At 39.9% G+C, this 15921-nt stretch overlaps 1 pseudogene; it reads right to left on the bottom strand.

Annotated features, from left to right (window-relative positions):
- Window positions 1-577: 577 nt before the first annotated feature.
- On the bottom strand, window positions 578-15698 carry LOC146813274 (protein mago nashi homolog 2 pseudogene; annotated as a pseudogene).
- Window positions 15699-15921: the final 223 nt, after the last annotated feature.

Here is a 15921-nt window from a genome sequence, read left to right as displayed (position 1 = left end):
TTTTGACACCATAGGGGGTTCTTCATTCATTATATGCCCCTCCCATGCCTTACCGGGAGTCCCAGCTAGCTGAACTGGGAGGGCGGACACTTTTTCTTAGCTTACAGGAATTGCTACTGATTCTACTTGACCTAACCAGGGATGGAGTGGGTGGACTGCCTTAAATCAGAGTACTAATTGTAGCTCCTCCCTTTCTCATCTCTGAGCTTTTCGCTATGGGTTGAGACTGTTGTTTGGCACAGTGGGTTTTCCTTTTTCTGACCCTAGGTTTCTCCAGCATGTCTTGTGTTCTCCCTTGACTCCTCCTCTTTCTTTGCATCTTCTTGATCCTCTTGACCACCACCTTGATACTTTCCTCTCTTCCTCTTCTTCCGCAATGTTCACCAGCTGTGAGGATGGCTTCAGTTAAGTGAATCGGTCATACACTTCCTCTCAACACACACATCCTCATGAAGACCTACTGTATCACATAAAAGATACTAAGATACAGAAAATTACAACACCATATTAGGTACCAAGGCATTGCCAGACTAGATAGAAGCAAATGTGGAAAGAAAAGACGAGAAGGCACGCCTTCTCAGTTAATGTACTGTGGATCTTGAACAGCATGCCTATCAATATCAGAACAGTTCTGGCCCTCCTCCTAATTTAGAAAGAAACTCAAGAAGCATCTTTACTCAGAAAAATATAATCTCTCTCACCAGATACCCACATGCTCCATGTCAAACTGCAAACATGTTACATAATGTTCCTTGGGCTCGCACTCTTATGTTCAGCATTCTGGTTCTTCATAATTAGGTTTGCGCTATACAAATACCCCTGCATGCATACATATAATTCTATTTTATGCTGTTCTTGTATTTTCTGAAATAACCAGGAGGGGGTATAAAAATATGTGGCCCCTTATCCGTAAGTGATTGGGTCACGCTCAATATGTCTATGAAAGATCCTTTATGAATTTAATGAGGCTTTAAGCATATGAAACCAAGATGGCATGTAGTTAGGGGATTTGTGTGCCTTTTGTTTGAAAACCAGTGACACTAATAGATGTCTCAAATAACATTGTTTTTGTCAGTTTGTCACACACTACACACTACACCACTGGAAGGATCAGAGGTGCAACATCATTTTCCAGGTCTCAGGACACTTGCTCTCGCCTTCCGGCCCTGGCTCCTTAATGCTGTTGATCCTCTCCTTTGGGTCACAGTGAGCTACCCTGGCAGAGCCGGCCACAGCCGACCAGGAGACATGGGTGATGTGGCATCTTGGCAGCTACAATGTGTACCGTGGGAGTGCAGGTGAGGCCCTAGGGGCTGTGGCCATCTCCGTGTAGGTGGCAGAAGCGGCTCAATCCTGTGGGGAGTTCATACCGCATATTGCGCATGACATACCGTGCCTTACGTGCCATACCCTGTCCGCTCTCATAGGTCCCCAATATTCCAAAAGCACTCACTGTGGCCCCCTCCCCTATTTGCCTCCAATTGCCATATTGACATTAGCCATCTGACATTTTATGGCAATTAACTAAGCCTGGTAACCGGTTAACCCTATGGGTTATGGCACAATCCAATGAGACCAGAGTAACTCCGTTGAGCAGGTTGAGGCTCAGTAAAGAGGAGAAGGAGTGCAGCTACAGGATAGGTGCCACAGTCAGGATCACCCATGTACCCCAATCCAGGGGTTAAGAGGTCCAGGTGGAAATTCAGCTTTCATTTATTGTATTGGGAAGAGTGAGCAGTGTGGTCTCAAGACTACTAGCTTTAATCAGCCACAAAATCACCAGATATCATCAGACATAAACGACAAGCTTAAAAGTGGGAAAGTGGACAAGTTGGTCAGGGCTGGTCCCACTGGTCCCCCTTTCTCCTCCTTATGATTTAAATTGGCCTTTGATAAAGAAAGGTGTGGTGTACAGTGCCTGGAAAACTAATCTTGGTCTGAAACAAACATTGCAAGCCTCAAGGTGGTCGCAATACAAACCCAAGCACCAAATCTGACCAAGCACACCCTTTCACAGACCCCAAAAACCTGATCATATGTGTCATGCCCCCCTCTCTATAGCCTCGTTGAAGCCTCTGGATAAAGTGAGGTGTGTGGCAGCAAAAGCCAGGAACAGTTGAACTTCTAATAACATAGAATTAACACAGAATTTAATTAATTAAAAGGAAAGACCAAAGATAAAAACAAAGGATTAGAACAAGAGAAGAATCTGTGATACAAATCTCCCCACAGGAAACTCATAGACAAATATCCTGCAAGAACAGTAGGGAAATGCAAATACGAAATGCCACATTGGTGCATTTACAACCCATCAGCGCCTGTATAGACGGCAAAAAGGCAAAAAGACAAGATGCTTTATCCTCACAAAGGGGGACCGGGACAATTTAAATTCCAAGCTCTCAAGAAATATGAATTAAACAATGATCAGATTTCAACAACAAGTAACCCCTCAGATACAAGTCACAATGCCAGCAAACAAAAAAAGTGACATCAGATGCTATTTGGCACCGACGATCAAGGGGGATCAACTTGCCCCTACTCAGGTACTCTCAAGTCCAGAACAACCCAATTACGCTGAAAGAAATATATAGACCTGTGAGGGCAAATATAGTACTGCAGAGCAAAAGAAGAGTTCAACTAAGCCCAGAGATAATAATCAATGGAAAACACATCGGCCACCACCATGAAAAGGGCGAAGAAGATATTTAAAGAGGAACCAGTAGTAATGCTACCCATAGACCAGGTCACCGAGCATCCAAAAAATTAAAGCACAAATTATATCTTGTTGAGGTCAACTCCACCAGAATTACAGGTTATCCCAGCATCATCTATTTCCTCATACATTACCAGACTAGCCAGTAACATAATGAAGGATAAAATAAACACCACTGTTGGAGGGCAGCGGCCCAAGATAGCCCTGACAGGCAATTAATACACAATAAAACTTTGGCTACCTACTCTTTACATTCTGGCAACTCAGAGGTAAGTCTAAGCTATGGGTGGGCTTAAGCTCGCCGATGTCGAGCTCAATCAAGGCCCAACCCCCTCAAGAGACACTAAAGGGGACTTGGAACTGGTGAATGATGTTCATATCCAGCTGGTGTTCAAGTTTTTCCAGTTCATGTTTCATCAACAAAAACAATGAAGCAAAAGATTTCGAATATGAGGCAAAAATAAATCATCCACTCTGTCCCACTCATCTCTCAATACTTTAACAACTATAAATAAGATGCTGAATTTCATGGCCAATGCAGCATTTCTCCATGCTGACAAACTGGATATTCAAATAAACATATTACAATCTTTGACAACTTCAATCATGACAATTGATAACAAACTTGATAACAAACTGGACCACCTGAACAGCTTAACAAGCAGAGAAAAAGACACACTTGAGCTGACACAACCACAGGACTCATGCCATTGCAGCCCTGTTATAAAGTAACCTGAAATAATGAGCTCCTCGATTAACAACTTAAAGAAAGAAACAAGAGGGCCATTGGGTTTTACCAACCCCTCTTGGCAAACAAGCACCAGAAGGAGCACAGTCATGAGCAGAAGCAAGGACATGAGCACCCTAATCATGAAGATAGTGACTTAAACAGTGGTTCAAATGCACAGGCAGCGGGAAGCTTGCCTTTATCAAGTAAAACAAGAAAAAATTGAAAAAACTCAACATTACCAGTAAAATTAGAGAAGCAGCCCTTTTACACTTGTTCCAGAATGACAGCAACAAACTGAATGGAAAACCAACAGTTCCATCATAAACTCCAACAATTCCACCGGCTGCAATCCCATGACAAATGATAAAGAGGTGGTAGGCAAATTTATAACAGATTCCCCAAAGGTGAATCAAAATAAAATGTTAGAATACCCCTCAGTTAAGCCTCTAGGTGGCAAAGACATGTGAAAAAAACACAATGCGGAATGTGCTGAAGCTTTGTACCCAAATCCAAGGATAAGAAAATATGGCTTCAGCCGATAATGAAGGAGTAGCCTTCCTCTCCCCTGACACGACATGAATGAATGCACCAAAATAACTGTCTTTAAGCCAGAGCTAATAAACATCTTAAAACACAATAAAAACATTGAAACATTGAGACAATAGGGAATACAAGTTAGAGAAGTGGCCCCACTGAAATATCTGGCCTTCCTAACAGAGAAATACGAGGAATCAAATGAGGTCTTGATTCAAGCTAAGAGTAACATCAACAACAAAGGCCCATGATTAGCTCCACTTTAAGGGGCATTAAAGAGGAAACTAGACCCTTGTCACCCGGAGAAGGGAATCTACAAATTATAGCATACATAGGAGGCACATGCCAATGCATCATGCACACACAGAGACACCAAGATTGGTTGTGGCTGCCAAACGCTCTCAGCTCGTGACCCTAGCAAGCAAAAGCCCTTCAACTGCAACCTATCATCAAGTTCTAACTTAAAAATTCATAGAACATACGTGGCTTAACAACTACCATTTGAGGCTGCATTTACCTCCAAGGTCAAAAAGAGAGGCCTCTTGAAAAAATGAGAGGGACCCTTTGTGCACCAAAGGACTAGGGTTCAATCTAGAAAAAAAATATATATATCCTTTGTTTGCCAAATACTGAGTGAACTCCGTTTTAGGACGAATTAGTTTCAGTAAAGACAATCGAGATTTCTTATTATTCCAGAGGAAAGTGGATAAAATGGAATTAATCTTTTTAATTAATTTGGAAGTAATGGGGATTGGGATATTCGAAATAGTGTATAAGACTATAGGTGAGAGCATCATCTTTATAGTGTCCAAGTGGCCCCACCAAGACAGATAAAGGGGATTCCATTTGGACGTCAATTCCGTAATCTTTTGAAGGCATTTATTCATACATAAAGATACCGTTTCTGAAATTGAGGGTGTAAAACATAAACCTAAGTATTTAATATGATTTGGACTCCATTTAAATTGAGAAGCTTGAAAATGGGAACTGAAAGTATGTTTCGTTAGCGGCAATATTTTGCACTTATCATTATTTAACTTATATCCGGAGATACACGAAAAGGATTTCACCTCCGCTAAAAAGGCTGGAGTGGAAGCTTCCGGTTTGGACAAGAAGAGGAGGATATCATCAGCACAAGCCGTAAGTTTGATATGCACATTCGTTGTTTGGAATCCAAAAATGTTTGGGTTTTGTCGTATTTTGCACAAAAATGGCTCTAAGGCCAAATTAAACAGGAAGGGAGAAAGAGGACATCCCTGGCGTACCCCTCTACCTAAATTGAAAAATTAGGAAATTAAACCATTAGCACAAATTGCTGCATGAGGATTAGAGTAAAGAAGAGACACTAAATTAACAAAATTTGGACCAAAACCAAACCCTTTAAGGGTGTAAAATAAGTATTTCCACTCAACTCTATCAAAAGCCTTTTCGGCATCCAGTGCGATTGCTGCCAGAGGATGATCAAGATGCAAAGATTTGGATAAGATATAAAAAAAGAGGCGTGTGTTGTCTGTAATGACTCGCCCTTTGACAAAGCCAGATTGTTCCTTGCCTAGTAATTTTGGAAGGTAGGAATCAAGACGTATAGCTGAGGCCTTAGAGAAAATGTTATAATCAATATTGACCAACGAAATAGGTCTGTAGTTTTTGCAATATTTAGAGTCTTTACCTTCTTTAGGAATAAGACAGATATGGGCTTCAGAAAATGATCCAGAATAATTTTTTGAGGTATAAAAGTAATTTATAAGTGAGTGCAGTTTAGGTAATGCAAGTTTAGAAAAATGGGAATAAAATTCAACGGTAAAGCCTTCTGGCCAGGAGCTTTATCCTTTTTGAGAATCTGAAGGGCTTTTAAAAGTTTAAGATGGGAAAGGTTCGATTCTAAGGAGGAAAGATCCAAAGGGGTATGCTGAGGCTTTTGGATGCTGGAGAAGAATTGGGAAAGTAAATGATCTGTAGGTTGGGTTTCTGATGAGTATAAAGATTTGTAAAAGAGGGAGAATTCATGTAAGATTTCAGTATCTTTAAATTTTAAGACTGAGTGCTCATCAAAGATAGATTCAATATTTAGTTTATTTTGGCGGATTTTTAAGTAATTTTCTAGAATTTTACTAGCTTTATTTTTACCTCTGTAAAATTTTGCGCTGGATTTTAATAAATAGAGTGAAGCATCCTCTGTTGATTTTTTATTGAATTCCAATTTAGCCTTGAGGAGGGTCTTTAAAGTTGTATCTGATTTTGATGTATAATATAAATGTTCTAATGCCTTAATGTCTTGAAGAAGGTCTGTAGTCAATTTACGCACAACTTTTTGTTTCTTTGCCACGTAATCCAAAATAAAACCTCTAGCTGACGCCTTGAAGGCATCCCAAATAACTGCGGGAGATACGTAACCTGTATTATTCCTTTCAAAATATTCTGTGGAGAATAAAGCAAAAGCTGTGGTGAAATTGGGAACGAAAAGGAGTGCATTTTTGAAACGCCATCTTCTAGGAGTATTATTCCTAGGGAATATATCAAATCCAATGGAAACCGGTGCATGATCTGATAGGAGAATAGGGCCAATGTCTGCATGTGTAAGGGACTGTGAGATGTTATGAGATCCAAAAACATAATCGATTCTTGATTGGTTATGGTGGGAGGAGCAATAGAAGGAGTATTCTCTGGTGGTCAGGTTACAAATGCGCCAAGCATCAAGCAATTTATGTTGATGTATGGTGTGAGTAAAAGACTTCTGTGATTTGTTGGGTACAAAGGACACTCTTGAATTTCTATCTAAGAAGGGGTCAAACACCTGGTTACAGTCTCCAGCTAAAATAAAATTATCTTCCATATGTTGAGAAATACGCTGTGCCAAATTATGCCAAAAGGAAGCATCCCCACCTGTAGGAGCATAAACGTTATGGAGGGAAATCAAAACACCCTTTAATGAAAGTTTAACAATGAGCCACCTCCCTTCATCATCTGATTCCTGTGATACCAATGCAACTGATAAGGATTTGCGACATAGTATTATCACATCATTTCGTTTGCCATCTCCCGGAGAGAAATAAGCTTCACCCACCCAACCTCTTTTCAATTTGAGAGATTCAACGTCTGTAAGGTGGGTTTCCTGTAAGAAAACAATATCGGCATTCAATTTGGCTAGATGCGACAAAACTCTTTGTCTCTTGATAGGGGAATTTAGACCCCTAATATTCCATGAGACTAACTTAAGTGACATGAGGTATTAAGGTGAAATGTCAAAAACAACAAAAAATAATAATCCAATGCAGTAGAATAAAGAAAACCAACAGCAGAATGATACAAGATAACAGTGCAAAGGTCCAATATCGTGTAAAAAAATTGTATAACAATAAAATATATAGAAAGAAAAGGAGAAAAGGAGACTGAATTAGAGCAGTGAGAAATATAGAAAATAAATAAGCAAATGCAAGAAAAAATTAAAAAATACATTGGATTGATGGAACAACAGTCTAACCTTCCATAATAAAGATGTAAAGTAATCAGAAAGAAAAGGATGAAGTAAAGGAATGATGTAAGGTAAAGACATAGAAAGGTGTAAAGAATAGATGACCAGAAGCCAGGATGAAAAATAGAAGTAGAAGCATAAGAAGAAATGAGCTGAAAAGGAAAATAAGAAAAGGAAAAAGGGTGAGATAAAATAGGTAATGTAACAACAGATTAGAAAATGCATAGATAGAACGAGACAGAGGTGTGATGAACACCGTACTCAGAGGATGTAAAAAAATATAGAGAAGAACAAAAGAGAGAAAAGAGAGCGAATGACATACCTACAAGAAGGGAACACAAATGTAGGGGTAGGTGGAAACACAAGGAACAGATGAAGCGTCTAGTGAGGATTGAACCGGACCAGGGGGAAACACGTCAGGACTTGGACATGACTGTGGAAGCAAGAAAAAATAGGAAAGATGAGATGAGCGTAAACGAAGCGGTAACAATGAACAATAAAATTAGCAATAGTTAAAAATATGAACATGTGATAGCAAAAGTAACATTAATCTGTGAATACAACAAGGATATATAGCATCATGGAAGCTACAAAGTAAGGAGAAAATGGTAATTAAGTAAAGAAATTAAGAAAGTCAAGTAACATGTGAAGAAGATGGTCTTGAAGAATCCATGAATTCTGCTCTATGGGCGTTGATGAAACTCTGCAGTCGTACCGGATCCTCGTAGGACGTTGTTTTATTATTGTAAGTGACTTTAAATAAACATGGATGAAATTGGCCATATCTGGCGCCCATGGCTCGAAGATCTGGTCGCATATCAAGAAAGGCTTTGCATCTAGATGCTGTGACTTTGGAGTAATCTTGTACAAAGAATAATATGGCACCAGACCATGAGATTCTTTGAATGGCCTTAGCCGGCGCCAAGACTTTTAATAGGTCAGTGTACTCAAGAAAATACAAGATGACACCTCTCGGCCTTTGTGGAGAAGTAGAATTAGTAGGAGACCCAACCTATGAGCACGCTGGATGTTCAACGTAGTGTCTTCTGGCAGGTGCAAGAGCTTGGGAAGAAAGGATTTAAAGATGTCAATAGGATTCGCACCTTTGACCCCCTCCGCCAAACCATATATTCGTAGGTTGTTTCTCCTATTCCGATTTTCAAGATCCTCAACTTGATTTTGAAACGTTGAAATTTGAGAATGCATAGAAGGTACACTTTTGGCAACGACATCTAATGGAGAGACAGTATGTTCCACTGTTGTAACTCTAGCATCGAACTGCAACCAATTGTCTGAAAGAGCTTGTAGTTTGGTGTTGGTTTCCTCTACAAATGGCCTGAGGGCCCTAATTTCCTGTAAAAATAATTCCAATGAAACTGGAGAATTTGGTTTGGGCAGCTTAGGAGGATCTTTCTTAAGACGCTTCACATTTGATTTCCCTGAAGGTGGTTGTACAGGATCCAAATCCGACTTATTTTGGTCCATCTCAATTGCGTCTGAGTTTTCTAATTTAGACAACGCAGAGAAAACCCTTGAATTTTTAAGAAAAACCCATTTGGGTGTTAGATTAGTAGAGAGGTTGCCTTTTGTTCTGCCCATCAATTTATAATGAAGAAATTAGGAGGCGCAAATACAACTTGAAAGGAAGGGTTAAGCAAAGGCAAGCACACGCCAGATGGGCAAATATATGACTGAGCAGATAGGTGCAATTGTGATGAGGATTCACAACCTATTCTGGGAACACATGCAACTATTAAAGATAAGGATCATCCAATTAGTAAAACATTGATGATACGCCTTTCCCTTCATAAACAAAGTCACTGATATAGAACAAATCCCAGAGGTAAGAAATGTTCAATATTGAGGGTGTAGCTTAAAATACACTTGTAATAGCACAGAAGTGCAACCAGAACTTCGCCGACATGCACCACAGAGTCACTGCAGGTGGGAATGTTGTTATTTCGTGAGATGACCACCACAGTATTAAGAAATGAAGGTGAAACAGGGTTGTCACGCCATCAAGAGCAGCAACAAAGAGATGAGTTGTAGTGTCAATAGTATATCTGCCCCGTCACCAAATTCCAAAGTGCAGACAACACGATAACCAGAATATTGTACCTTAAACAGCTGATCCGGAGCGCCGTCTGAGGAGAAACAAAGAACTCTTGTTTTGCGCTAGGAGGGCGAAGGTAGCATTATTTAGTGCGTACTTCCATGAAGCGCGAGCTGACAAAAAGTAGATGGTAAAAAAAAAAACAGTAAAAAATTCCATGAAGAGGAACATCGTGTGGTCGGCATCTTATTAGCAATAAACCGCAGGTAAGAGGTGATAGTTCATGAAATGGCGGCCACAAAAGGAGCACAAAAACCCTATTAACAAATGAGGGTAAATAAGGTCGCCTTGCATCCAAAAAAAAGCAACTGAGGAAGTGGGAGCGCTCTACAGGCACAAGCAACAGTTCATTATCTTGAGAAAAGAAAAAAAAACATAACCGGAGTTCTCCTGAAGAGAATGAGAAGCGCTGGTACCGCGTTACATCAGACAAAATGGCGGCGCTTCATGCGTGACCTCCATGAGGCGCGCGTTGGCACGAATTAACAACAAAAAGTACCGGTAAAACTTCCAGGCGTTGGTACATCATCGCGAGTGAGTTTTCACCAGTTGGGAACTTATTTGACCAATAATTGCTGAATTTCATTTGGTGTCTTGAGATAGTGGAATATTCCAAATCTGTAATTGATGCAGGCAAACACATGTACCGAAAGCTAAGGCACAGGAGGTAACACCAGTTTTTTAAACGTTAGAAACAGAAAGTCCAAGAGTGCGAAAGTAAAAAGTGAAGGTGAGTGGAGAAAAGTCCGACTGTGAGGGAGCGTTGTCACTGGCAACTAACATCACAATACATTAGCGACTAGGAGCCATTCAGCTCGTTACCAACACTGAGGAGGACTCACAAACAGGTGCTGTAGCCCAGGACGGCCTCTAAGGCGCAGCTTCTTAAACATTGGTGCAGAATCCGGAGGGGCCTCCTGTCCCAACATTTCTGTGCAGAGCAACAACTCCTCGGAGGCAAATTCAAACCTTGGCTCTTTGGGTGCAACCTCTCACTCTTCTTTGCTGACAAGTTTAGGCAGTGTGTGAGTGTGCTTTACTCTTTTAGAGTTTATAAAGAGCATGTGAAAGCAAATTCCGCCTGGAAATAATGTTTCTATTTATTATTTTACGAGGCAATGACATTTTGAAATGTGTGGCCTTTTTCAGTTATGCCCCATGTACACTTTATTCTTCTGTTTTTCGAAAACATTAGTAGTGGAAAACGTGGTTTCATTCTTTTTGCTTAAAATTACGTCACCATAATGGCAATTTACATTTTTTTGTACCTACAAAAAATCTTTTTATTTAGAATATTTTTCCCTCAGTTAAATAATTGCAAATTTCGTAACTGAACGTTATTATTTTATCTAAAACATGACATTTGCGCAGGCAAAGTTTTCCAATGTACACATCTCGAGTTTTCGCAAAGTCATTAGAATTCTGAAGGGGAAAAGATGGCCCCTCTGTTTTTGCTAACTACAAAGACATTTGCGTTTCAGTCATTCTAAACCAAGGTGTGTGGCTCGTAGAAACATCCTCTTCGGTGTCCCAGATGCACACAGATGCAGAAGCCCAGCTCCCATCCCTGATTCACAGCACACTTACCTACTGACAGAGTCTCAGAGGTGGCAGACAAGAGATCTGAGTCCATCCAGGGTTCTTTATGTCTTGCTAAAGAAACCAGGGAGGTGGCAGCAGGTTTGTTTATTCATTTTTTAAAAACTGCTGGCCCTGTTGTCACTACCCAACTGGGGTTGCTTTCTGGAACTCTTTGTGGAAAATGACTCCTGGGATTGACCCTATTAAACTGTTTCCCAGCAGAGCCCATCAGTGCTCACAAACCTTTTCACACATTCTTATCCTGAATATTTTCTAAACTATTGGTTTGCAGTCAAAAGGCCAACGCAGCAACCATAAACCTTCTCATGATTCTCCACACAATTCCCTCCACTGCAGGCCATAAATAGGAGTCATTGTTTGCAACATTTCCAAGGACAAATGCCCATGTTTCTTAAGGCCTACAACATTTTAGATAATGTGAAGTATCTCAGATCCACACCAGGGCTGCTAAAAAAAACAGGATCACTGTTGTAATGGTGACCATTTCAGACAAGATTGCAATAATCAAAGCTGCATATCACCAGTGGTGACCACCCCCAGCGCATCAGACATCAACAATATCAATAAGAAATCCCTCCACATGTGAAATGAATTAAAGCCACAGCAGCAAGTGCCCTGTGGTACCAAAGAAAGAACATGAGCAATAATTCTCATAATGTTTGTCATTATTCAAATAACAACATGATATTGTGAGTTTTATGTTAGGTTATACTAAAGGTGAGTGCAATGCTTACTTGGAACAGAGAAATTAATCACATACAGAACTCATTCCTAATTCTGAAATAACATTCTAAAAAACTAATTATGAGACGACCATAATTTATGATCTTAACACAAGACTTATGAAGGCGGAATCTCCACATCAGGACAGTATCTCTACACCAAACAATTTGCATTACAAGTTATTGACCCAAAATAGCCATGAAATGAGACCTGGGCCCATTTACATATGCCAAAACTAATTATGGGTGTTTTAAGACCCAGAGTTTGATACATGCCAGGAAGAAAATTTCTTATTGCAAAAAACCTTTTAGTTAGAAGCAATTTTACTTCACCACTTTTCATACTTCAGAAAAAATTCAATCCACTATGTTTACTCCCAAACCTAAAATACAATTTCAGCTACTTTAAAATCCTCAAACATTTCTTGTAGCACTTTAATTTTGAGTGTTTTCCCTGCGCAGTCCCATCATAAAGACAAATTGATTTTTGCTCTTAACAAGGCAAATTTACCGTCCATTTCCAGTATTATCTATCCACTTTTTTATGGTAACACGTTGTTAGATATTCTAAGCTCAAGTCAAAAACCTGTATTGTTTTAGTCCTAATTCTGAGGCAACAAAAATATACATACAATCAACACTTCACAAATTCATCATCCATTTCAGCCAAATCAATTGTAATAATTTGCAGATTAAATGCGCTTACACATGTCAATATAAATATATCGTAAATTAGAACATTGGTATGTGGAGTACTCCATTAAATACAATGGAGTGCTCTGTGCTTCTATGGGCCGGTAAAAGCCAGCAGAGCAACATTCCACATTGTTCCAAGAGGCTGTCACAAAGGCCTCTCAGAGCCCGAGGGGAATTAAACCCCATCGGGCTCCGAGAAGCCTTTGTTTTATTTGTTAGAACATTCTGCCCTCTATTGGCAGAATGTTCTAATAGCCTTATAGCCCTTTGTAACTGGACTATACCGGTCATTAAAGTCCCGCTCCCTTGTAAAAGGTCCTCCCCTTCAGCTTGGGCCTTTAACACTGGAATGGGCCTTTAATGGCCGGTACAGCCCACTACAGCTGGCTATAAGGCTATAGTAGGTCATTTTGTTTTCTGGATTGTTTAAACACACAATCTTATCAGATTGCTTAAAAAGATTGCATAGTCTATCCTTTCTGTTAAGATTTTCCCATGCCCCTATAATATTCCTTAGTGGCATCATATATATTCTTACAGGGAGAGTTAGTCAGCAAACTCCATGGTCCAAGTTCCATTTCAGATGCAGTTGTAAACATTTTACCATACTCGAGGAACAGATCATTTTACATTTAACCTTCACAATGCAACATACCATATAGAAAAGATTTAAGTTCTAATGCAGACATGGAAACAAATGCCTGTAATTGTAGCTCAAATAAATTTAAGGTAAAAACAACAATTCAGCAAATTTTACTATCTGATCTCTGCAAAATAATTATATCCCTCCACAATAATTTCCTTAAGGAATTTTCATCAATCGCAGCCACTAGCGAAGGTCTGCTGCTAAACCCAGCACATAACCACAAGTTAAACCTACCTCAAGGTCTATTGCACGAGTTGCAGCTAGAGTATTCAGATTATGCAATTTATGTAGAATGTTTCTTTCCATAAAGATCCATTTATCTGATATTCCAGGATTGTGTGTTTGGTAACTTAGCATTCAAGTCATCTACTATAATTGCCAATGCACATTCTTCAAATGCAATAATCTGAGTTATTTGGGTAAACAGTGTTTTTGCTAATGAATTAATCTTACATCCTGGTGGAATGTAGACATTTACCAGCATTTTTTATAAATGTTCCAGGACAGGGTTGAATACCAATATTGTATTAAAGGATTAATTTGGTGTTTGTAGAAAAATATCCCAAACCATAAATTAAAGTCTTTAAATGGGCAAACTAAAAAAGAAGAACAAAAATAGAAGGAAATCCCAGCCCACCCCAAAGCAGCATAAATGTATAACATTTACAGAATATTTAGAATGTTTGATCTTGAAGTGTAAGCGGATCAAACTGAAGATGAGTCATTTGAGGTCCTTCACCAAGAAGTGAAATACTCGTAAGCCTTCTGGGTCCTTTGACTGGTTTACATCAGTAAGGGAGACCATTTCTGAGGTGATGAAAGAAATGTGTTCATCTCCATTCACAATTTTGAGTTTCCGCTGTCCTACTCTGTCAGGTGGTGTCCACAGGGCATCATCTTTCTTTGCAATTTCACTGTCATCAATAATTTGCTTTAGTTCTTCCATAATGCTTTTGTGCACATAGGCCTCTTTTCTGATCATGACATCATTTTTGTAATTAATGTTGTAAGCATATCTTAATTTTCTGTCTGGACAAAACTCAAACTCAAGGAACTCGTAACCCAAACTTGCGCTTATGGCACACATAGTATCGCAGGTGGAAGTCGCTACCCTTAGCCACCACTCTCAGACTCCCAAGTGGAGCTGCCCCTCTGGCAGAGCATGCGAATACTCAGTGATTTTAATGCATTGGGCAAAATTGGATGCATGGGAAAAACGGGAGTAGGACCAAATATAGTAATTTTTTAATAAAATTGAAGTTACCCCACTGGCAAGCCCTATTTTAGGCAATTTTGCGGGCCGGTTAAAGGTAAGATATTTAGCTAGCTGGATCGACTCCGATACCTGAGCATCTTCACCAGCGAGGTTATATGAAGCATGACAGGCCAGTTCCAAGGAGGGAGAGTGCTTAAGGAACTTCGGTGAAATTGAGATAGGTGTACATCTAAAGAGGTTTTTCTCCAAAGCACCTGAAACAGATTGAAGATGTGACTAATCGATCCCGGTTTTATAGGCCTCTAAATACTCTGGGTCATATATATGCCAAGTTGACACAGTGCAGCACAGCCAGTCACCTTTCTGCACTGCACTGTACTGCAGCACTGTGAAAGGACAGGAATGCTGTGCAATTAAGACAAGTGGTGCATTCCTGTCCTTTCCTAATGCAATGGCAAGGAATGGGCTGCCAAGCGCCAATGCAGGCACCCTTGCACCATGGTTGAACAGTGCCTGCGTTGCATGCAGAATTGTTTTTGTGAAATAAGGGGACCTTCCTTCACAAAAATAATCCTGGAATGCATTTTCCTCTATCTGTGTGTGCTACAGACTGCAGCACACATGGAAAGAGGAAAAAAACAAGGAGAAATAGAGATATTTCTCCTCTTTATGCCTCCTGTGGAAGGTGTAAGGTTTTGGTGCATTCACAGGTTTGAAAGTTCTTGTAAATCTGGGAAAGTATCAAAATCCATGGAAGTTGTGTGGGAACACCTGTGCAATGCCCATGGAATGACTTCTCAAGGCAGAATAAGGCAACGCAGCTATTTGCCATGCATTGCCTTACATTATATTTTGGAGCCACTCAAAGCCACGTAAAGTGGCTTTGCGTGACTTTAAAAATATGACTTATGGTTGATGTCATGCATGTACCCCGTTACGTGGTGCAAGCATGACGCAACCAATCATAAACATGCCCCTCCGTATTTATATCCGGTAGAGTGTGGTCCTCAGTTCACATTGATGCCAGGATTGCTAACTTTTTTGCACACCATTAGTTGAGCTATTAGCTGGGTGGACCTGAGAAGTTAAACAGAGGGAATCCTTAGTTTCTTACTCCGATAGTAAGTGCAGTAAATAAGGAGACTGGGGTGCACCATCATTTAACAATGTATTTCTAGGGACTTCATTTTCGGCTGTGATGCTGTGCTCTTGGTTTATAGGAGCTGCTGCAGCAGTACAGTCTTCCTTCTCCATATTTACAGAACATTTTGGGATTGGGGCTAAACCTTTTATTGCTTCAACATGACTTAAATTATTCCTCAGTGGATTGATTTTGTTTTTTGCACATTCTTGGTGCCATTATTTTTCTGGATCGCAATTTGTTTGCCATCATCTTTTTCCAAAAGCTAAAACGATATTGTATGAGACAAATATTGTTTTTATCCCTAGGCAGGCTTATTTTCCTGGTCAATAAGGA

This window comes from Triturus cristatus, chromosome 7, assembly GCF_964204655.1.
Source record: "Triturus cristatus chromosome 7, aTriCri1.1, whole genome shotgun sequence".
Classification (NCBI taxonomy): Eukaryota; Metazoa; Chordata; class Amphibia; order Caudata; family Salamandridae; genus Triturus; species Triturus cristatus.
The sequence above is the reverse complement of the archived record's forward strand: the minus strand, read 5'-3'. Positions and strand labels throughout refer to the sequence as shown.